At 35.1% G+C, this 24,342-nt stretch overlaps 1 protein-coding gene across 1 annotated transcript in view; it reads right to left on the minus strand.

Moving 5' to 3' along the window:
• Window positions 1–24,342, minus strand: part of ADGRL2 (adhesion G protein-coupled receptor L2) — a 502,012-nt gene that overhangs the window by 224,323 nt on the left and 253,347 nt on the right. Inside the window, exon 2 of the mRNA XM_037826794.1 lies at window positions 4,575–4,616. The gene's annotated coding sequence lies outside the window, so the exon portion shown is untranslated. The remainder of the gene's footprint in view (window positions 1–4,574; window positions 4,617–24,342) is intronic.

Genomic DNA, 24,342 nt, shown 5'->3' on the forward strand with positions numbered 1-24,342 from the left:
TATAGAACAATTGGAACATTTATCTTTACACTCCTGGTGGGAGTATAAAATTGATAATTTTTACAATATGTAGAATTTTCTAATAAAGTTGAAAATTCCATACCCTGTGACCCAGCAGTTACATTTTTAAGCATATGCTCTAGAGCAGGATTTTTCAACTTCACACTGCTGATATTTTAGACCGCTATCTTTGTCCTGGGGATAGGGAGAAGCTGTCCTTTGCCTTATAGGATGTTGTAAATATCAGTAGCACCTCCCAGTTGTGACAACCAAAAATGTTTCAAAACATTGCCAAATATCCTCTGAGGGACGAAATCGGCCAGGGTAAGAGCCACTGCCTTAGAGAAATTTTTGTTCATGCCCTCTGTACATGTACAAGAATGTTCATAGCAACGCTATGTATAGTAGTGAAAAAGAAAAACAAAAAACTGCAAACTACCTAAATATCCATCAACATTAAAGAATATAAATGAATTATATTTATAGACTATAAACACATATAATATGCTTCTATTTGTATATTATTTACAAACATGAAAACCAAACAATAATATTTTATGGCATAACCTTAAAGAAGAGGGTTATGCAATTGAAGAAGGGTATGCAGAGGACTTGAAAAGTCATAATGTTCTTTTTCTTCAACCAATGAGTAGTGGGTACACAGGTATTCATGATTATATATACACACACACATACACACACACACAATAAATTTCATTTTTTTGCTACTCAATATTAACAAACATTTTTAAAAGGAAGCAAGTATTTCAATCTTATAAACTGTGCAATACAATTCAATGACATGCCAGAAATATCTTTTTATTTATTTAATAACTGTGATTTATGTATTTGACTTGATATAACATGGGAATAAATTGTTTCAGAAGCCAATTTAGCATCTTGCTTAGGGAAGTTAGGAGGTTAAAAAGAAATGGGTCAATCACTCATGCAAGAAAGACATCCTGTCTTCAAAGGCAATGGCTACTAACAGATAAAGTATTCAACTAACTGCTTTTAAAAAAGCAGGGCCTTTTTTTTTTTTTTTTAACAGGATAATCTAGTGGCAGTAATCAGTGCACCAAGTGAACTCCCTCTTGTAAAAAGCCCATCAATTGTTTTTTGCTAATTAAGATGAATATTATTCCTGTGAAATGAACCAAAAAGTTGTATGAAACCAGAAATCCCAAAAGAGATCTATAATCTACAGGAATAATTGCTTGCAATTTTAATTGAAGGAAAAAGGAAAGGACTGTTTTTATCTTTGCTTTTTTTCAAAATCTTAAAAGTAATCAACCTGTTGGCCTGTTAACAAAGCTTTTATACTATTATTACCTGACCTACAATTGTATAGATTGAAAACAGTTGTGGAATTTTAAAAGTTAAATGACAAAATGGCTATTGGCTATAGTTAACTCCAATATGGAATTTTTGCCATTAAAGAAATAAAGCAACAAAGTTTTATTAGCATTCACAGAAATAAAGTAAATTTTATTGTTGGTTTAGTCTGGATACTATAACTATTCACAGAACTGTGCATTCAATCATTTACTAAGTCCAAGTAGAATTGGGAATGAAAAGGAAGCTCTATTTTGTTGAAGTACAGATTACATTAGAGAATTACTTTATTTAATTACTATTTGTCACTAATCTGTTAGAAAAGATAGGCAATGCTGCAGATTTATTCTCTTTGAAAGTTCAGTTTTAATAAATACATGTCAACAAAATATTTATTAACATTTTAATTCAAGTCACAGAGTAATTCTTTGCTTGCTCAAATTGCAAACCTATAAGTCAGAAAGAAATTTTTTGAATGAGCAGATCTTTTATTTATCTAATAATTTAATTGTTACATTGACCTTCACCTTGGGTATAGACCGATTAACTTTATTTTCTTTTTAGAATGTCATGATATGTTAGTTGTATTAAGGATGTTATAGAGTAGATGAGGAGAAAGAAATTATGAATTAAGGTATTTGATTCCCTAATATATCAGATTAGCAGCTTCATAAAACACAAACTTACTAGAAAGCTACGTTTCCATAAACAAACTGGGAAGGAATTTGACTCCCCAGTCTTTAGAAAAGGTTGATGCTCAATTTTTCTCTGACACCCCATTTATAATGTTATCTAATTCAGAGTAAAGAGAAAAATCAAGTTAAATCTTTAGATACATTTTTAAAACAGTAATATGGAATGAACATTATTAAAATACACAATACATGATCCCTCATTACACAATGTAATTTAGATGAGACTTTCAACATAAGTGAATTTGGCAAATGAATGAAATTTACCTCTTCAATCATTAAAGCATTTTTCATCCTAACAGACTCTATATCTTGCAATATTATCTTATGCTCTGTATAGTATAGTTATAGGATAACATCATTATATTGTAATGTTCTAAGGCTAGAAGGATTTTGGTTTTATCAAATATCTGCCAGTATAATTCCCACACTTAACAGATTAGGAATTTTAAACCCAAGAATATGATGTATCTTACTCAAAATCATCCAGCAAGTCTTTGGTCTCTCAATTCTTACTGCTAGTGATAGTTGCAAACAGTCTCTACCCTATGGATGCATTCCTTTTTTAACCCTCTCAACATTTAGAGTACCTCTTCTAGTTTGTGAGCTGGATAATCAGAGAACCAATCTATTATAATCTTCTGTAAACTGAGAGCAAGTAGAATGGACGTGAGAACCTGGGAAGCATTTATGTGAACTGTATTAGAGACACGCTAAAGCCCCTCCCCCCTTTATTTTTTCTTTCTTCTAAAATTATTGGCTTAGTACCAGATAGTTAAAGTTGATGGATGTGTGAGGTCTAACTACAATTTATATTTTTATGAAAAGTTTTTACCCCCTAATAAGCTATTCTTGAGCAGAATTCTTCAATCTCAAATATATTCTAATAGTTGTACTATTTATTATTATTACAATTAATAAATGACATAAAATTATTATAGATTAAAAGCAATTCTTGTGCTGACATTTCTCTATACTTGCCTAATGATCTATTATATTTTATTTGCTTTTAATCTTAGACCTTAAAATAATTTCTGAGGTAAAATTTGCAAAGTCGGAAATTGTAGATGATAAGTTACACAGTAGATTTTATTTCGAAGTTTTCTGTTATTGTTGAGTAATTTGGTCTACTCTTAAAGTGTGAGTTTATTTTAAAAGTTTCATCTGCATGTTTTAACCTTTTTCTAGCAGGACCTTCTCTTCTTGTGAAAAAAATTCTTAAAATACTACAATTTTAAACACTAAAAAGAATGTGAAACTGTAGATGTTTTTTAGTTTTAAAATGTTTATTTTTTTCTCAAATATGCTTGAATTCTAGGAGCACTTTTATATTGGGGTAAAATTAATGAAAGTAATAACTTTACCCTCACTTCATATCCTTCATTGTTTCATTTTTTTTTTTTTTACCCATTGCTTTTATAATTAATCTTATTTTATATTTTTAGTTCCTTCTGGGATTATTTGAAAGGTATATTTTTTTATTGTATAATTTTGGTTATCCGGTTAGCACAGACATATCTCCTCAATTTTGTATGTACATATTTCTTTTATATTAAATATACAGTTTTGAATATCTTATTATTCAAATAATGCTTTTGTTCTAATATAAAAATAATATATATTTATTATAAGATATTCAGAAAGTAAAGAATGAAGAATATTAAACCACCATGTTCCCACTATTTTGTATACCTTTTGTGAGTCTTTTTTCTCCACCCTCAATATGATCCCAATTCCTTCTGATGTCTGCAAACAATCATACATGCACATACCATATAATGTTTATAGTTTTAAGCCCTGATTTTTCACTTAACATCAACACTTTCTGATGATTTTTTTTCTACAGTGAGAAGTTCCATCTTTTATAGGGAATACTCAACTACCACCAAAAAATATAGAACTTCGTAAGGTACAGTGATAATTTGCTGAGAAATATCATTTTACACTGACTTTCCCCATTCAATAAGATTGCTTTTTATTGTTATTTGGATTGTAAAGAAGTTATGATCAAGATTAAAACTATTACCTTTAAGTCATAAAAACATAGACAACCAAAACTCTTTGTTTAAATAAAATCAGTAGCTAACTTGCCTAGCATTAGAATACATGCTTTCAGAAAATAAACATTTTTAAATTCACATGCTGCAAAGCCCTGGTCAAACATAAATTACAATCAATTTTTATGTAACAGTAAAAATTCCAGAGGACAGTTACTCACCCACTCTCAATATGTATCACGGATATGCTTTCTCTTTCTACTCATAGAATGCAAACCACATTTATTTCTGTATCTGTGTATATTTTAAAATAAATTACTCCAGAAAACAAAATGTCCTTCTGAAGATTCTGTAACATATTTTGGTGAGAATTTTGGAATACTTATAGAATTTGAATGCAGCATCCATTTATTTGTAAGAGTATGAGCTACCTTATAATTATCAGATCATTCCATACATTTAGTATATGAAGCTGCAGTTTTATTATAGAAATTCACTTTTTCTCCTTTGTGTTCAGTAATATCAAATAAAGAAAGGGCTCTTTACTTACCATTCTGGGGAAGATGAAATTTATCATTGTGCCATAAATACCCTGGAAAGCAAAAAAAATATTATTATTTATTATACCTCCATCCACAGGGATCCTAACTGCCAAACATAATGCATCAGCAGCAAAACAAACATGAAGTAAATCTATTGCAAAAAAACACAAACCAGTATTCTAAAGAATTCTTCAACATGTATTACATGCCTTTGGACAGAGCTACTTTCTGATTAAGTAACTGTTGTGATAAGTATTTCCAATTCAGGGAATAAAACGTTTTATTTTCCTCAAAACAAATATTATAGGATTAAGAGAAGATTGTCAATAATTTTTTATTATTGTTATTATTATTCCTCTCTCTCTCTTCCCTTCAGCTCAGTTGTACTTTTCCTTCATATAGATGGAACACCTGTATATAAACATTTTAGGGGAAGATTGGAGTGCATTCTACTTTCCCGAAGTCAACATTAATGACCATATATCCATTTAAAGGTAAATAAATTTCCTGTTTGGAATCTTGCACTGAAAGTCAGATGTAGGGCTAAGAAACAAAATCAGGAGTCCAATTTCCTACTTTTCCACAGTAAATAAATAAGAAAGAAGCATTCATTATCTTCTTTTCTCTTGATTGAAAACAAGGTTTTAATTACATCACATGATAAGAATTAGGACAAATTGTATTTTCAAAAGATATTTATTCTTGAGTTCATTGTGTACTTAAAATTTTTTTTTTATTAACACATACTTTGATTTTTAGTAATTAATATGAAGTAATGAGAGGCGGGGCAAGATGGCAGACTGGTGAGCTGTATGTTTTAGTTACTCCTCCAGGAAAGTAGGTAAAAAGCCAGGAACTGCGTGGACTGGACACCACAGAGCAATCTGTCTTTGGGCATACTTCATACAACACTCATGAAAACGTGGAACTGCTGAGATCAGCGAAATCTGTAAGTTTTTGCGGCCAGGGGACCCGCGCCCCTCCCTGCCAGGCTCAGTCCCGGGGGAGGAGGGGCTGTCAGCTCCAGGAAGGAGAAGGGAGAATTGCAGTGGCTGCTCTCATCGGAAACTCATTCTACTGATTCAAACTCCAACCATAGATAGACTGAGGCCAGACACCAGAGACTCTGAGAGCAGCCAGCCCAGCAGAGAGGAGACGGGCATAGAAGGAAAACAACACGAGAAGCTCCAAAGTAAAAGCAGAGGATTTTTGGAGTTCTGGTGAACACAGAAAGGGGAAGGGCGGAGATCAGGCCTTGAGGCGCATATGCAAATCCCGAAGCAAGTCTGATCTCTCTGCCCAGGGCACCTTTCCTTAATGGCCCTGGTTGCTTTGTCTATTAGCATTTCAATAACCCATTAGATCTCTGAGGAGGGCCGTTTTTTTTTTTGTTTTTTTTTTTTTAAATCCTTTTTGCTTTTTCTAAAACAATTACTCTAAGAAGCTCAATACAGAAAGCTTCAAAGAATTGAAATTTGGGCACGTCAAGTCAAGAGCAGAAATAAGAGAGCTCTGAGACAAAAGGCAATAATCCAGTGGCTGAGAAAATTCACTAAACAACACAACTTCCCAAGAAAAGGGGGGTGTCCGCTCACAGCCACCATCCTGGTGGACAGGAAACACTCCTGCCCATCGCCAGCCCCATAGCCCAGAGCTGCCCCAGACAACCCAGTGTGACGGAAGTGCTTCAAATAACAGGCACACACCACAAAACTGGGCGTGGACATTAGCCTTCCCTGCAACCTCAGCTGAATGTCCCAGAGCTGGGAAGGGGGAGCAGTGTGAATTAACAGAGCCCCATTCAGCCATCATTTGAGCAGACTGGGAGCCTCCCAACACAGCCCAGCAGCCCAGAACTGCCCTGGGGGGACGGCACTCACCTGTGACATAGCACAGTCATCCCTCAACAGAGGACCCGGGGTGCACGGCCTGGAAGAGGGGCCCACTTGCAAGTCTCAGGAGCCATACGCCAATACCAAAGACTTGTGGGTCAGTGGCAGAGACAAACTGTGGCAGGACTGAACTGAAGGATTAGACTATTGCAGTAGCTTTAAAACTCTAGGATCATCAGGGAGATTTGATTGTTAGGGCCACCCCCCCTCCCCGACTGCCCAGAAACACGCCCCACATACAGGGCAGGCAACACCAACTACACACGCAAGCTTGGGACACCAATTGGGCCCCACAAGACTCACTCCCCCACTCACCAAAAAGGCTAAGCAGGGGAGATCTGGCTTGTGGAGAACAGGTGGCTCGTGGACGCCACCTGCTGGTTAGTTAGAGAAAGTGTACTCCACGAAGCTGTAGATCTGATAAATTAGAGATAAGGACTACAACTGGTCTACAAACCCTAAAAGACCCCTATCAAGGACAGCAAATGCCACGAGGCCAAAAACAACAGAAAATTATAAAGCATATGAAAAAACCAGACGATATGGATAACCCAAGCCCAAGCACCCAAATCAAAAGACCAGAAGAGACACACCTAGAGCAGCTACTCAAAGAACTAAAGATGAACAATGAGACCCTAGTACGGGATATGAAGGAAATCAAGAAGACCCTAGAAGAGCATAAAGAAGACATTGCAAGACTAAATAAAAAAATGGATGATCTTATGGAAATTAAAGAAACTGTTGACCAAATTAAAAAGATTCTGGACACTCATAGTACAAGACTAGAGGAAGTTGAACAACGAATCAGTGACCTGGAAGATGACAGAATGGAAAATGAAAGCATAAAAGAAAGAATGGGGAAAAAAATTGAAAAACTCGAAATGGACCTCAGGGATATTGTAGATAATATGAAACGTCCGAATATAAGACTCATTGGTGTCCCAGAAGGGGAAGAAAAGGGTAAAGGTCTAGGAAGAGTATTCAAAGAAATTGTTGGGGAAAACTTCCCAAATCTTCTAAACAACATAAATACACAAATCATAAATGCTCAGCGAACTCCAAATAGAATAAATCCAAAAAAACCCACTCCGAGACATATACTGATCACACTGTCAAACATAGAAGAGAAGGAGCAAGTTCTGAAAGCAGCAAGAGAAAAGCAATTCACCACATACAAAGGAAACAGCATAAGACTAAGTAGTGACTACTCAGCAGCCACCATGGAGGCGAGAAGGCAATGGCACGATATATTTAAAATTCTGAGAGAGAGGAATTTCCAGCCAAGAATACTTTATCCAGCAAAGCTCTCCTTCAAATTTGAGGGAGAGCTTAAATTTTTCACAGACAAAGAAATGCTGAGAGAATTTGCTAATAAGAGACCTGCCCTACAGGAGATACTAAAGGGAGCCCTACAGACAGAGAAACAAAGACAGGACAGAGAGACTTGGAGAAAGGTTCAGTACTAAAGAGATTCGGTATGGGTACAATAAAGGATATTAATAGAGAGAGGGAAAAATATGGCAAACATAATCCAAAGGATAAGATGGCCGATTCAAGAAATGCCTTCACGGTTTTAACGTTGAATGTAAATGGATTAAACTCCCCAATTAAAAGATATAGATTCGCAGAATGGATCAAAAAAAATGAACCATCAATATGTTGCATACAAGAGACTCATCTTAGACACAGGGACACAAAGAAATTGAAAGTGAAAGGATGGAAAAAAATATTTCATGCAAGCTACAGCCAAAAGAAAGCAGGTGTAGCAATATTAATCTCAGATAAAATAGACTTCAAATGCAGGGATGTTTTGAGAGACAAAGAAGGCCACTACATACTAATAAAAGGGGCAATTCAGCAAGAAGAAATAACAATCATAAATGTCTATGCACCCAATCAAGGTGCCACAAAATACATGAGAGAAACATTGGCAAAACTAAAGGAAGCAATTGATGTTTCCACAATAATTGTGGGAGACTTCAACACATCACTCTCTCCTATAGATAGATCAACCAGACAGAAGACCAATAAGGAAATTGAAAACCTAAACAATCTGATAAATGAATTAGATTTAACAGACATCTACAGGACATTACATCCCAAATCACCAGGATACACATACTTTTCTAGTGCTCACGGAACTTTCTCCAGAATAGATCATATGCTGGGACATAAAACAAGCCTCAATAAATTTAAAAAGATTGAAATTATTCAAAGCACATTCTCTGACCACAATGGAATACAATTAGAAGTCAATAACCATCAGAGACTTAGAAAATTCACAAATACCTGGAGGTTAAACAACACACTCCTAAACAATCAGTGGGTTAAAGAAGAAATAGCAAGAGAAATTGCTAAATATATAGAGACGAATGAAAATGAGAACACAACATACCAAAACCTATGGGATGCAGCAAAAGCAGTGCTAAGGGGGAAATTTATAGCACTAAACGCATATATTAAAAAGGAAGAAAGAGCCAAAATCAAAGAACTAATGGATCAACTGAAGAAGCTAGAAAATGAACAGCAAACCAATCCTAAACCAAGTAGAAGAAAAGAAATAACAAGGATTAAAGCAGAAATAAATGACATAGAGAACAAAAAAACAATAGAAAGGATAAATATCACCAAAAGTTGGTTCTTTGAGAAGATCAACAAGATTGACAAGCCCCTAGCTAGACTGACAAAATCAAAAAGAGAGAAGACCCATATAAACAAAATAATGAATGAAAAAGGTGACATAACTGCAGATCCTGAAGAAATTAAAAAAATTATAAGAGGATATTATGAACAACTGTATGGCAACAAACTGGATAATGTAGAAGAAATGGACAATTTCCTGGAAACATATGAACAACCTAGACTGACCAGAGAAGAAATAGAAGACCTCAACCAACCCATCACAAGCAAAGAGATCCAATCAGTCATCAAAAATCTTCCCACAAATAAATGCCCAGGGCCAGATGGCTTCACAGGGGAATTCTACCAAACTTTCCAGAAAGAACTGACACCAATCTTACTCAAACTCTTTCAAAACATTGAAAAAAATGGAACACTACCTAACTCATTTTATGAAGCTAACATCAATCTAATACCAAAACCAGGCAAAGATGCTACAAAAAAGGAAAACTACCGGCCAATCTCCCTAATGAATATAGATGCAAAAATCCTCAACAAAATACTTGCAAATCGAATCCAAAGACACATTAAAAAAATCATACACCATGACCAAGTGGGGTTCATTCCAGGCATGCAAGGATGGTTCAACATCAGAAAAACAATCAATGTATTACAACACATTAAAAACTCGAAAGGGAAAAATCAATTGATCATCTCAATAGATGCTGAAAAAGCATTTGACAAAATCCAACATCCCTTTTTGATAAAAACACTTCAAAAGGTAGGAATTGAAGGAAACTTCCTCAACATGATAAAGAGCATATATGAAAAACCCACAGCCAGCATAGTACTCAATGGTGAGAGACTGAAAGCCTTCCCTCTAAGATCAGGAACAAGACAAGGATGCCCGCTGTCACCACTGTTATTCAACATTGTGCTGGAAGTGCTAGCCAGGGCAATCCGGCAAGACAAAGAAATAAAAGGCATCCAAATTGGAAAAGAAGAAGTAAAACTGTCATTGTTTGCAGATGATATGATCTTATATCTAGAAAACCCTGAGAAATCAACGATACACCTACTAGAGCTAATAAACAAATTTAGCAAAGTAGCGGGATACAAGATTAATGCACATAAGTCAGTAATGTTTCTATATGCTAGAAATGAACAAACTGAAGAGACACTCAAGAAAAAGATACCATTTTCAATAGCAACTAAAAAAATCAAGTACCTAGGAATCAACTTAACCAAAGATGTAAAAGACCTATACAAAGAAAACTACATAACTCTACTAAAAGAAATAGAAGGGGACCTTAAAAGATGGAAAAATATTCCATGTTCATGGATAGGAAGGCTAAATGTCATTAAGATGTCAATTCTACCCAAACTCATCTACAGATTCAATGCAATCCCAATCAAAATTCCAACAACCTACTTTGCAGACTTGGAAAAGCTAGTTATCAAATTTATTTGGAAAGGGAAGATGCCTCGAATTGCTAAAGACACTCTAAAAAAGAAAAACGAAGTGGGAGGACTTACACTCCCTGACTTTGAAGCTTATTATAAAGCCACAGTTGCCAAGACAGCATGGTACTGGCACAAAGATAGACATATAGATCAATGGAATCGAATTGAGAATTCAGAGATAGACCCTCAGATCTATGGCCGACTGATCTTTGATAAGGCCCCCAAAGTCACCGAACTGAGCCATAATGGTCTTTTCAACAAATGGGGCTGGGAGAGTTGGATATCCATATCCAAAAGAATGAAAGAGGACCCCTACCTCACCCCCTACACAAAAATTAACTCAAAATGGACCAAAGATCTCAATATAAAAGAAAGTACCATAAAACTCCTAGAAGATAATGTAGGAAAACATCTTCAAGACCTTGTATTAGGAGGCCACTTCCTAGACTTTACACCCAAAGCACAAGCAACAAAAGAGAAAATAGATAAATGGGAACTCCTCAAGCTTAGAAGTTTCTGCACCTCAAAGGAATTTCTCAAAAAGGTAAAGAGGCAGCCAACTCAATGGGAAAAAATTTTTGGAAACCATGTATCTGACAAAAGACTGATATCTTGCATATACAAAGAAATCCTACAACTCAATGACAATAGTACAGACAGCCCAATTATAAAATGGGCAAAAGATATGAAAAGACAGTTCTCTGAAGAGGAAATACAAATGGCCAAGAAACACATGAAAAACTGTTCAGCTTCACTAGCTATTAGAGAGATGCAAATTAAGACCACAATGAGATACCATCTAACACCGGTTAGAATGGCTGCCATTAAACAAACAGGAAACTACAAATGCTGGAGGGGATGTGGAGAAATTGGAACTCTTATTCATTGTTGGTGGGACTGTATAATGGTTCAGCCACTCTGGAAGTCAGTCTGGCAGTTCCTTAGAAAACTAGATATAGAGCTACCATTCGATCCAGCGATTGCACTCCTCGGTATATACCCGGAAGATCGGAAAGCAGTGACACGAACAGATATCTGCACGCCAATGTTCATAGCAGCATTATTCACAATTGCCAAGAGATGGAAACAACCCAAATGTCCTTCAACAGATGAGTGGATAAATAAAATGTGGTATATACACACGATGGAATACTACGCGGCAGTAAGAAGGAACGATCTGGTGAAACATATGACAACATGGATGAACCTTGAAGACATAATGCTGAGCGAAATAAGCCAGGCACAAAAAGAGAAATATTATATGCTACCACTAATGTGAACTTTGAAAAATGTAAAACAAATGGTTTATAATGTAGAATGTAGGGGAACTAGCAGTAGAGAGCAATTAAGGAAGGGGGAACAATAATCCAGGAAGAACAGATAAGCTATTTAACGTTCTGGGGATGCCCAGAAATGACTATGGTCTGTTAATTTCTGATGGTTGTAGTAGGAACAAGTTCACTGAAATGTTGCTATATTATGTAACTTTCTTGGGGTAAAGTAGGAACATGTTGGAAGTTAAGCAGTTATCTTAGGTTAGTTGTCTTTTTCTTACTCCCTTGCTATGGTCTCTTTGAAATGCTCTTTTATTGTATGTTTGTTTTCTTTTTAACTTTTTTTTTCATACAGGTGATTTGAAAAAAGAAGGGAAAGTTAAAAAAAAAAAAAAAAAAAAAAAAGATGTAGTGCCCCCTTGAGGAGCCTGTGGAGAATGCAGGGGTATTCGCCTACCCCACCTCCATGGTTGCTAACATGACCACAGACATGGGGGACTGGTGGTTTGATGGGTTGAGCCCTCTACCATGGGTTTTGCCCTTGGGAGGACGGTTGCTGCAAAGGAGAGGCTAGGCCTCCCTGTATTTGTGCCTAGGAGTCTCCTCCTGAATGCCTCTTTGTTGCTCAGATGTGGCCCTCTCTCTCTGGCTAAGACAACTTGAAAGGTGAAATCACTGCCCTCCCCCCTACGTGGGATCAGACACCCAGGGAAGTGAATCTCCCTGGCAACGTGGAATATGACTCCCAGGGAGGAATGTAGACCTGGCACCGTGGGACGGAGAACATCTTCTTGACCAAAAGGGGGATGTGAAAGGAAATGAAATAAGCTTCAGTGGCAGAGAGATTCCAAAAGGAGCCGAGAGGTCACTCTGGTGGGCACTCTTATGCACACTTTAGACAACCCTTTTTAGGTTCTAAAGAATTGGGGTAGCTGGTGGTGGATACCTGAAACTATCAAACTACAACCCAGAACCCATGAATCTCGAAGACAGTTGTATAAAAATGTAGCTTATGAGGGGTGACAATGGGATTGGGAAAGCCATAAGGACCAAACACCACTTTGTCTAGTTTATGGATGGATGTGTAGAAAAGTAGGGGAAGGAAATAAACAGACAAAGGTACCCAGTGTTCTTTTTTACTTCAATTGCTCTTTTTCACTCTAATTATTATTCTTGTTATTTTTGTGTGTGTGCTAATGAAGGTGTCAGGGATTGATTTAGGTGATGAATGTACAACTATGTAATGGTACTGTAAACAATCGAAAGTACAATTTGTTTTGTATGACTGCGTGGTATGTGAATATATCTCAATAAAATGATGATTAAAAAAAAAAAAAAAATATGAAGTAATATGTCTTAGCATAAGTAGTTTTAATATAAGGGAACATGTATAGATGTAAGAAAATATGCTTTTCTCACATCCTTATAATTAATGTTATTAGGTATTGGTCATTGTCTGTTCCTTTATATTTTTAAAATATCATAAACCTAATTTAGAAAAAAAGACAACAACTTCATATTATTCTGTCAAAATCAGATGATGGCTAAGGGAATTTTAATAGATAACATATGCAAAAAAGATAGACTTAAATTTTCTGGAAATGGCATTTCAGACCCTTCACCTTTTTTTGAGTTAAGTAATGTTGAATAAAACATACAATGTGTTTTGTATATTTGGAATAATTTTCTCAAGTAATATAGTATTTCTGTAAATGAAATTTATAGCTAAAATTTCAAGCTACAAATACCGATCTTCACAAAACTTACAAAGATTCTTTGCTGAAGAATAAAGTTAGGATTTGAAAGGTCTTACTTAGATTTTCACATAGAAAATATCTTATTTTTTTAGATACATTTACTCTTAAAGGAACATTCAATCATAAATACTAATAATTTATTACAAAATTTTGTATTTTTTTACTGGAAACTTACAATGGAAAATTTTATACTTAGAAATACTTTATGTGATGGCCTGCTCATAAAAATATTATCATAACTGTTGATATTACAACTCAGTTTATAGTTTCTGAAATGCTAAAAAAAAAAAAAAAAACAAGTATTTTTAAGCACCAGCTCCTGAAGAGGGCAGCACGTTCTAGATATTATTGAATTCTAAACTCAAATATGACAGCTTCTGCTTTAGTATCCTCTTTTTAAGAACTAGGGGAAAAAATTGGGTATTTTTTATAGATGTCTGCTCACATGATACAATAAACCAGCAGAAATTCTAGGCAGCTGCAGACCAAGGTCAAAACTGTATTTGATTACTAAAAGAGAACATTCAAATTAGACACTCAAAGCAATGTGTTTAGAAAAGGAGCAACAAAATATTAGCAAGGAGACTTTCTATGAGGAATGTGTTTTATCTTAATACTGTAGATAACTTTTCCTGTTGGCAGTGCATTGACTGTCAAAACTACTAAAGGGGTTAGATTTAATTATCTCACTTCTTGCACATTTCATCTCAATTGCTATGGCAACATTCAGTTGCCTCAGCAGCAATGCACACTTTAATCAGATATTTCTTCCTCGTTTCTCTTTAAGCCAAAATTGTGTAGTCAAATTTACTACCAAGTCCTGAGGAATCTAACACCTCTTAGAATTTGATGGGCAAGTTGCTTCCACCCACACATATAAGTATTTTCAGAGAGGCTGGTAACTACTGTACAAGTGTAAGACTTTATAAGAATATGCATTTGGACTTTCTTAATTTGTTTTTTTTTGTTGTTGTTGTGTTGTTGTTTGGTTTTTGTTTGTTTTGTTTTGTTTTTGGTCTTTCTGTCACCATTCTTCTTTTCGAAGTTTTTCCAATTCAAAACTCACTCCAGCAAGTCACTTCCATGGGTCACACGACCCCATTAGGAGAGCCTATGATTAAGGAAATATCCTCCAATGTTCAAATATCAACTCCTCCTTGACAAGCCTATTGAATTATTTACCTTTTATCTGAACATACTTTAGATTGGCACATCAAATAGCCATTTTCTATTTCTTGAATACAGGTAAGAGAAGTAGGAAAATAGTTAAGACAAAGCAAAATCCACTATAACAGGAAAACTGTGGAGAATCTGACTTAAAATAAATGGAGGGCCAAGCATGAAGAAAAATTGATCAATCTTCAGTAATACAGCAATGTTAATGAGAAGTAAAAGCATGATGCATTAAATTGTTGATGTCATTTGGGTGAATGTTAACTGTCTACATTGTTGAATACACCATCACTTTAGCATTTTGTAAACATCTAGGGAAATTTGGGGAGGTATATAGGGATTAGTCAAACTGTCTCCAAATCTGATTTAAAGTGGTAGCTAATTATATTTTCATAAATATTTGAAATTTTGCAACTAGTGACCTATTTTAATTGATACTGTGTAATAAAAATATCTGATTTTTAAAAACGGTTATTAAAAAACCAATTGATCTAAGACCTTCCTAACAATTTTAGTGGCTGCTAAAATTTGTATTTGAATAACACACATTTTATCTTGAAGGTGTGATATCTCTCTGGTGAGAAGTTTTATAACAGTAGCTGATAGAATATTTCACCGTTTTTTTTATCATGATTTAGGAGTGTCTAGTAATATTTTCATTAATAGAGGCAACTAAAAAGTTGCTTTCTGTAGCTGATACAATTTCTAGATTATATCTTACATATTAGAAACAGCTAAATACAGCCTTCAATTAGAACTTAGCCAAACTTATAAGATTATTGAAATACTGTTCTTATATTTCTTTAACTTTACCTGAACTGAGTATTAGAAGACTATGTTCAAAACATTGTTATTAAAAGACAACTTCTTATTAATGATGAAGTTGTGAAGCCATATATCCTGAGGAGTAACTAAAGGAACTGGAAAAGTTTAAGTAGAAAGATAAGTCTAAAGGAGAGAAGAAGCAGGGAACCTATCTTCAAATATTTGAAGGACTTAGATTAAAAAGACAGTAGGTATCTTCAAAAGTAAGACAAACGGTTGGAGTTTCAGGAAAGTGAATTTTAGCTTATTATAAAGAAAAACTGAAAAAAAATTGGAATTGCTTAAACAGTGGTGCAGACTATGTAACAACTTCCTTGTCTAGGAACATTCCATGAATGTTCACATATGAACTCTTGATCCTCTGTTGCTTGAATTCTGGGACAATGTTGTAGAAAATGTGGTAGAAGCACTCCACAAATTTCGATCTGGGAGTTAAGATGAGTCACTTCTTATTGAATTTTTCAAATATTAGTGCTTTATGTTGGTATGGGAATCTAGCAATGCACTGAAAACAGCATATTCAGCAGGAAGTTTGCAAATCCTGCTCTGGAGAAACAGTCTAAATGAGAAAAACAAACAGTTTTTAGTGATGAGTTATCTAAAACCTCCAAGGAGACATGTAAATTGGTCCTAACTGGCACTCATTCAAGAACCTCAGTAGATGCCAGGGAATGACTAGAGGTGAAGAATGAGTTCCCCTTTCAGTCTTGACTTGGCTCTTCTACCTGGAGCTGGGGTTTTGCCAGACAATGCTTATACAGCTGCCTATGCTAGACTTGTTCTTTGGATGAAAGAAAAATTTTGGCAGTATCCTCAAACTCTATATTCATTTAAGAAATAATAATTGCTCAATTAAGGGTCCAGGGCTTTTCTTCTGTACCCAGAGAAATTAAAAGTTTGAAGACAAAATTGCACATCGTGTGGGAATGCTCATCTTCAGCAAGATTGCTGAATAAGATAAGAGCAAGTTGTAAACAATTTAAAGATTATAAATATTAGCAAATTACAGAGTCTTGTATCAAAGTAATGTGCACTTTTTCTGTCACCAGATCCTCTGTAAAGTTCTAGTTTAAATGTTACTTGGAAATAGTGTTACTTAGTTTGGTTTGGAAGTTTCCTGTTTATGATCCCACTCTTGAATCACATTGAAGGAACCAAGGGGTTCATAAAAGATCTTGCATAATATCTCACCTTAACATACTCTGACTGCTGTTGCTTGGGGAATGGCTGTCTACCAAAAACATTTGTTCTACATAAATTGCTGATGAATAGTTTTGCAACAAGAAGAAATGCTTGTTTTTATTTTCACTATCAAAGAATATGGGATATTACAGATTTCATTAAGTATTTTATCTCTGCCACCTCTTCAGGCCTCTTCAAATCAAACCTTTATAATAACTTATGTTGCTTAAAATTTCACCTGCTGAGGTTTTGCTAGCAAATGGTTTTGAAACTTGTTTCCAAAATGCTTACCCACAAAGCTTTCACTAGCCAATTCCATTTGGTTGGCTGTTCTCCAACAGAGTCTCTGGTGAGCACAAACTTTAGTTATACAGAAACAGAAACTTCCATGGCACTCTGGAGGAACTTTTTGATCCAAAAGACACTACTAGTAAACCAAAGTGTCACTGCAAATTCATGAACATTTCCTTGTGTCATGAACAGCAATAGGAGGAAAGAGTGGCTTTGTGCAAATGGTTGTTCCATCTGTGAAAAACCTAGTCCCCAACTTGAGAGCAAGGACTGTCTTCAATCAACAATTATTTATTTAGTGCCTACCATATCTAAAACTTAAGGAGTTAGAGAAGGACAGATAGGAGCTGTTTACAAATCTGGTAGTTGTCGAATGAATAAAGTAAGGCATATTGCCATCCTATAAAAAACAATCAGCTATGGAAAGCAATATTGCTCTGATTGTGAACTTACTGGGGACAGGGAAAATCTGTATTCAAGCCAATACCACAGTGCATAGAAACCAATAATAAGCATTCAGAAAATAGTTAATCAATGAATAATAAATGAATAAATAAAAAAGAGGAATTAAATGGTATTCACCTAAATGCAAGAGATACTTGACAATTTTAGTGTATGGTTTTTAAAGGTCTTAATTTCATGGGAGATATGGGCCTTTTCACCAGGCCTTCAAGGATGGATGGGATTTAGATAGTAAGTGGGAAAGAAATGGAGTCTTTCTAGTGGAGTTAAGACCATGTCGAAGGGATTGCTAGAGATGCAGGATACTAGAGAAAAGACAATTCCTCTTCATCAGCGCAGGAGTTGTGTTACATGTTAGTGATTTTTGTTTGGTTTAGATTAATGGATATTTTAAAGCTATGGTTCTCAAACTTCAATTTGCATGCTGGGAGATCTTGTGAAAATGCAGACTGTAATTTAGTAGGTCTGGATTGGGGCAAAAGATTATGCATTTCTAACAAATTCCTAACAAGTTCCCAGGTGATGCTGGTCCATGGACCATATGCCATATTTCAAAACTTTAGAGGATTTTCAAAGCTAGATAGAGTCATTTAGGCTTGAAACAACAGACATTTCAGAACTGACATTGTCCAGAAGTTATGGCATAATGAAACTGCATTTTAGGGAGATTAGTGTATCAAGCACTTGCAAAATGTGCTAAAGAAGAGTGAATGTGTATATAAGAAAACAGGAGAGAGAATGTCTTACACTTTATCTGCATATTTCACCAATTTGGTGCTCAACATCCTGTTAATTGATTAGTTTGTATGGATACAGTTAATTAAAAAACGAATTCATGGTGGAATAATTGTGGACTTAGAGACTTTTTACAAACAAATCTAGCTTAGGTAAAAAAGACATGGGGAATCCATGAACATCCTTTGGTTCCTCTCATTTGGAAAAACTATATTCGTTCTTTAAAAGACTTGAAATGTTAGCTCTCTTATTCATATAATACTATAAAATTATAATTATATCCTCACATGTATTTCTCATATACTCTAAACTCTTATATAATAATGATAATAGTAATAATTAGCAGTAGTAGCACAACTAGTGTTAAGTTTCGTTACTGACAGACATATTACTAAAAATTTTTAAATTAAATACTTGTAACAATGCTGTAAGGAGGGTGCTTTTACCATCACACCCATTTTAGAGATGGAAAAATAACAAAGAGGACTTGTGTGCCCTAATATTGCATATGATACATGCAGGTCAATATATTTATTCAGATAGTGATCAAAATGTGTTCCCTGAAATCACTAATTCCTTAGTGTAGCTTCTATATTGCTTGTATCTTCATCTTTGTTCCTTAGCTCCAATAATTTTAATAATGACTGTCAATTAATGTGTTTCCTATGTTCCAGGTAGTACTCTAATAAGCAAGTTACATGAGTTTTCTAATTTAATGCTGTGGTGGATTGAATTGTGTACCCTAGTTTGGACATGTTCTTAGTCTTGGTACAACATTCTGATGGGAGTGGACCCATTGTAAATAGGATCTTTTGAAAACATTATTTTAATTAAGGTGTGACCCAACTAAATGAGGTTGGGCTTAATAAGGATTACTGGAGTCATTTATAAGCAGGGGGAATTCAGATACAGAGGGGAAACACAAACACACACACACACACACACACACACACAGGGGACAACAGCTGGAATCCAGAAGTCAGCAGAAACTGAAGAGAAAAGAGAGAAAGCTCCCAGGAAGAGCTGGAAGATGAAAGCCAATGGAACCTTGAAGGAAAAAGAAAGGACATTGCCATGTGATGGAAAAGCCAGGGAACTCAAGGATACGGCCAGCCAGAACCCTACTGACCCAGGAAGAAGCAAGCCTTCCAGCCTCTGAAAGTGTGAGCCAATAAAGTCCCATTTTTTAAGCCAACCCATTGTGTGGTATTTGTCATAGCAGCTTTGGAAAACTAAGACAAATGCTCAAAATGACCCTGCAAGTTGAGTGTTATTATTACCCCCATTTTTCATATGAAGAAAATGAGGCACAAGGATATTAAATTGTTTAAATTTTCATAGCTATAAAGCAGCAAAGCTGGATTTTGAACCCATTACACTGTATTTAACTTGCTTGCATTCTGAGTGCTTTCTTACATGTACATTTCTTTTTGAGTTAACTTTCCCACAAATTAAGAGTCCATGAAGTCCAAGAAGCCTTGTTGTTATTTCTTGGTTTATATCAGCACACCACCATAATAAAATGCTATCAAAGACAAGTAGAATTTGTATTTCAACTTATTCTACTATATGAGCTTAACATTCTAATCTAAATTTTAAATATTTAAATATCAAACTGATAAATGTGATATTACAATGTCATAATTTCAAAATTGTGTGAAATATTTTATTGTGAAGCTTTTTATTTTGAAATAATTTCAAACTTACAGGACAGTTGTAAAAAGAATACAAATCCCATACAGAGAACTCCAACATACTTCCATTCCCTGCCCCATTACTGAGATCTACCAATTCTAATGCTTTGCTACATTGTCATGTTATTCTTTCCCTCCCTCTCCCTTTCCCTATCCCTCTTCCTTTCCATTTCCCACTGATTTATCATTGCATTTTATGCACTTGCCTTTTAGAGCTTGTAGGAAATAAAAAGTAGAGATACAGATCAAAAATACAACAGTACTGGTATTTATATTTATGATGCCATTATCTTTATCAGAGATCTTTATTTCTTCATGTGGCTTCAGCCACTTGTCTCATGTGTCCTTTCCTTTCAACCTGCAGAATTCCCTTGTAAGGCTGATCTGGTGGTGAAGTACTCCTTCAACTTTAGTTTATCTGGGATTATCTTAATCATACACTCGTTTTTGAAGGACATAGAATTCTTGATTGGCAATTTTTTGCTTTGAGCACTTTAAATATGACTCCTCACTACCTTCTTGCCTTTGTGATTTCCAGTGAGAAATCAGCACTTATCTGATTAAGGCTCCCTTAAATGTGAAATGTTACTTCTCTCTTGTGGCTTTCAGAATTCTCTCTTTATCTTTGACATTCGATGATTTGCCAAAGATATAACACGTTGTGGTGTGGGTCTATTTGAGTTTATCCTGTGTGGAGTTCACTGAGCATGTTGGATGTCTATATTCATGACCTCTTCAAATTTGGGAAGTTTTCAACCATTATTTCCTTTAATATTCTCTCTGCTTCTTTCTCTCTGTTCTGGGACTCACACAATGCATATAATGGTATGTTTAATAGTGTCCCACAGATTCCTCAGACTTTGTTCACTTTTCTTCATTCTTTCTTCTTTTTGCTCCTCAGACTGATTTCAATTTTCTTATCTTCTAGTTCACTGATTCTTTCTTCTGCCAGCTCCAATCTTCCGTCGAACCTCTCTAGGAAATTTTAACTTGTTACTGTGGTCTTCAGCTCTGTTTGCTTCCTTTTCATTATTTCCATTTCTATGTTGATATTCTCTTTGTGTCCATCTGTTGTTTTCCTGATTTCCTTTAGTTCTTTGCTCATGTTTTCCTTGAGCTCTTTCAGCATATTTAGGAACATTTTTAAAAAGTCTTTGCTGGTATGTCCCAGGTCTGATTCTCATCACTGATGATTTCTAATACTTTAATTTTCTCTTTTGCTTGGGCCAACACATCCTGTTTCTTTGTATGTTTTATAATTTTTTGTTGAAACTTGGATATCTTGATATTTTGATGTGTTATCACTAAAATTTTGACTGAGTCTTGTATTCCTTAAGCTTGCATACAGCTGTTATTGTGGCAGAGTTTTCCTTGAATCCACTTAATTTTAAAGTTGGAAAATAGCCTCTGCATTTTATAGCTCAGACTGCATTATATTATTTGTGAAATATAAAACTACTTCAGTATTATGACTAAATTTCATAGAAGATATTGAATTTGAATTTTTTGTTATTTTCTTAATTTGAAACAATCTCAAATCACAGAAATGTTGCAACTACAGTATAAATAAATATCTTTTTCTGAATTATTTGAGATTAATTTGCCAACACAATGCCCTATTACTCCTGAACACTTTAACATATTTTTCTTACAAACAAGGTTATTCTTCTTTATAACTGAACTACAACTCCCCAAATCAGAAAGCTGGCATTCATATGTCACTACCAGCTAGTCCTCAGACTCATTTAAGTTTACCCATTTGTCCCAGTAATCACCTTTATAGCAAAAGGATGCAGTTCAGAATCAAACATCACATTTAGTTATGATGTCTCCTCAGTAACTTTCAATCTGTAAGATTTCCTTAGTTTTTCCGTAACTTTCATGAGCTTGATACTTTTAAAGATTACTAGCTAGTTATTTTATAGAATGCCCCTTGTATAGGGTTTGTCTGCTCCTTCCTCATGATTAGATGCAGATTATATATCTTTGGCAGGAAAATCACAAAATGATGCTGTGTTCATCTCATTGCATCTTATCAGGTAGCACATTACGTATGGTATTAATATTGATCTCATGATTAAGTTAATCACTATTTGTGCCAGTGTGAATGTATTATGTCCTCCAAAACATGATGTTCTTTAATGGAATCTTGTGGGGGCAGACATATTAGTGTTGATTAGGTTGTAACCTTTTGATTGAGTGTTTCCATGGAGTTGTGACTCACCCAACTGTGAGTGACAATTTTGATTAGGGTGTGACCTGTTGGTTAGATTGTTTCCATGGAGGTGTGGCCCTGCCCATTCAGCATGGGTCTTGATTAGTTTACTGGAGCCCTATAAGAGCTCAGACAGAAGGAGCTCAGTGCTGCGGCTGAAAGAACATTTTGGAGACAACCGTTGAAAGTAGACTTTTGCTGATGCTTTGGAGATACTAGCCCAGAGTTTGCCCCAAGAAGCTGATGCAGAGACATTTTGGAAAATGCTATTCTGAAACACAAGCGGATGCCAGCCACGTGCCTTCTGAGGTAAAGTTCTCTGTAGGCCAACGGCCTTTCTCCAGTGAAGGTAAACTCATGTTTATGCCTTGGTTTGGACACTTTTATGGCTGTAGAACTGTAAATTTGTAACCAAATAACCCCCCTTTAGAAAAGCCAATCCATTTCTGGTATTTTGCATAATGGCAGTATTAGCAAACCAGAACACTGAAATTTCTCTTTTTCCCTTTTTAATAAGTATACTGTATGGAAGTACTTTTAGGCTATATAAGTACTTGATTTCATATAAAGTTTTAAATTATTTTTTATTTATGCATGCATTTATCTATATCTGTATGGACTCATGGATTTTTATTTTATGGAATGGTTTGTAATCTATTACTACTCACTTTATTTTCAAATTGTCACAGATATGTCTCAGATATGGCCAATGTGACCCAAAATAATCTGGCATTTTCTTTCTTTTGACATATCCTGGACATTGTTTGAGTACTTCCTTACCTTCAGCACAAGATATTCCAGGCTAATTTTTGTATTTTTCATTCCTCAGGTCTGGAATCAGCTATTTCTCCAAGGAAACCTAGTTTTGCAGTTGAGAATGGTTTTAAGATACCAAGATCTGGGAGCTAGATGTGTCCACTGATTTGGGGTATCATTGTTCCCAGGATCCAAAGCCAATGGAGTACATGTATGCAAATCTGTGTGTCTGTCCACCTATCTAGCTAGCTATCATGTATCATTCTGCCTATCTATCTATAGCAATTTATCTGTCTTCAAATATATATAAATATATTAAATATACACATATATATTACCATATATGATATATAACCTATATATGTGTGTGTATATGTGTGTGTGTATAAAACCAGTAGTTCACACTGATGCCTCCAGTTCCAAACAATTCCATAGGGTTCAATGTAATTTCTCCCTTTTCGTATTTTCTCTGACAATGAAAAACCTACCTCCCGTTATCTTTACTATATTTACTTATTTGTGTAACCAATACCCTATTGCTGCCATACACCCTCCCCACCTCACCCCCAATCCCAAGCAGATGCCTTCTTCACATTACCTGAAGTCCAACACTGCTCTTGAAGCTACTGAGCCTTCCCTTCCCACACTTGCTATATGAATACCTACACCACTTGGTCCCACTTAATGGGCTTTGGACTGAATTATTTAATAAACAAAAGGAAGGGAATGGTTAGGGAAAAGGAAGTTGAAAAAAAAAATAAAGAAGGCAATAAGAAGGACTTGGAATATTTTTAAAATAACTTGCTTATCTGCTACATGGACTCCATTGTTTTTGCATGTCACATTTAATTGAACATTTTTTTTCTTTATTAGAGAAATTGCAGGTCTACAGAACAATCATACATAAAACACAGGATTCTTATATACTACCCTATTATTAACAACTTGCATTGGTGAGGAACGTTTGTTACAATTGATGATAGAACATTTTTATAATTGTATTATTATGGTACATGGTTTAACTTAGGGTTCACTGTGTACTGTAGTTCCATGGATTTTTTTTTTTTTTAATTTTTACTCCAGCACCATATATACAATCTAACATTTCCCCTTTTAATCATATTCAAATATTTATTTCATTGCTGTTAATTATGTTCACGATGTTGTGCTACCATCACCACAATCCATTACCAAACATTTCTATTATTCCAAATAGGAACATGTACATTTTAAGCCTTAACTTCCTATTCACTATCCCCAGCCTGTCCCCTGGTAAACTATATTGTATGTTCTGACTCTATGAGTTTGCTTATTCTAATTATTTCAAATCAGTGAGATCATAAAATATTTGTCCTTTTGTGTCTGGCTTATGTCACTTAACATAATGTCTTCAAGGTTTATCCATGTTGTCACATGTATCAAGGACTTCATTCCTTT

Source organism: Choloepus didactylus, chromosome 2, assembly GCF_015220235.1.
Source record: "Choloepus didactylus isolate mChoDid1 chromosome 2, mChoDid1.pri, whole genome shotgun sequence".
Lineage (NCBI taxonomy): Eukaryota > Metazoa > Chordata > Mammalia > Pilosa > Megalonychidae > Choloepus > Choloepus didactylus.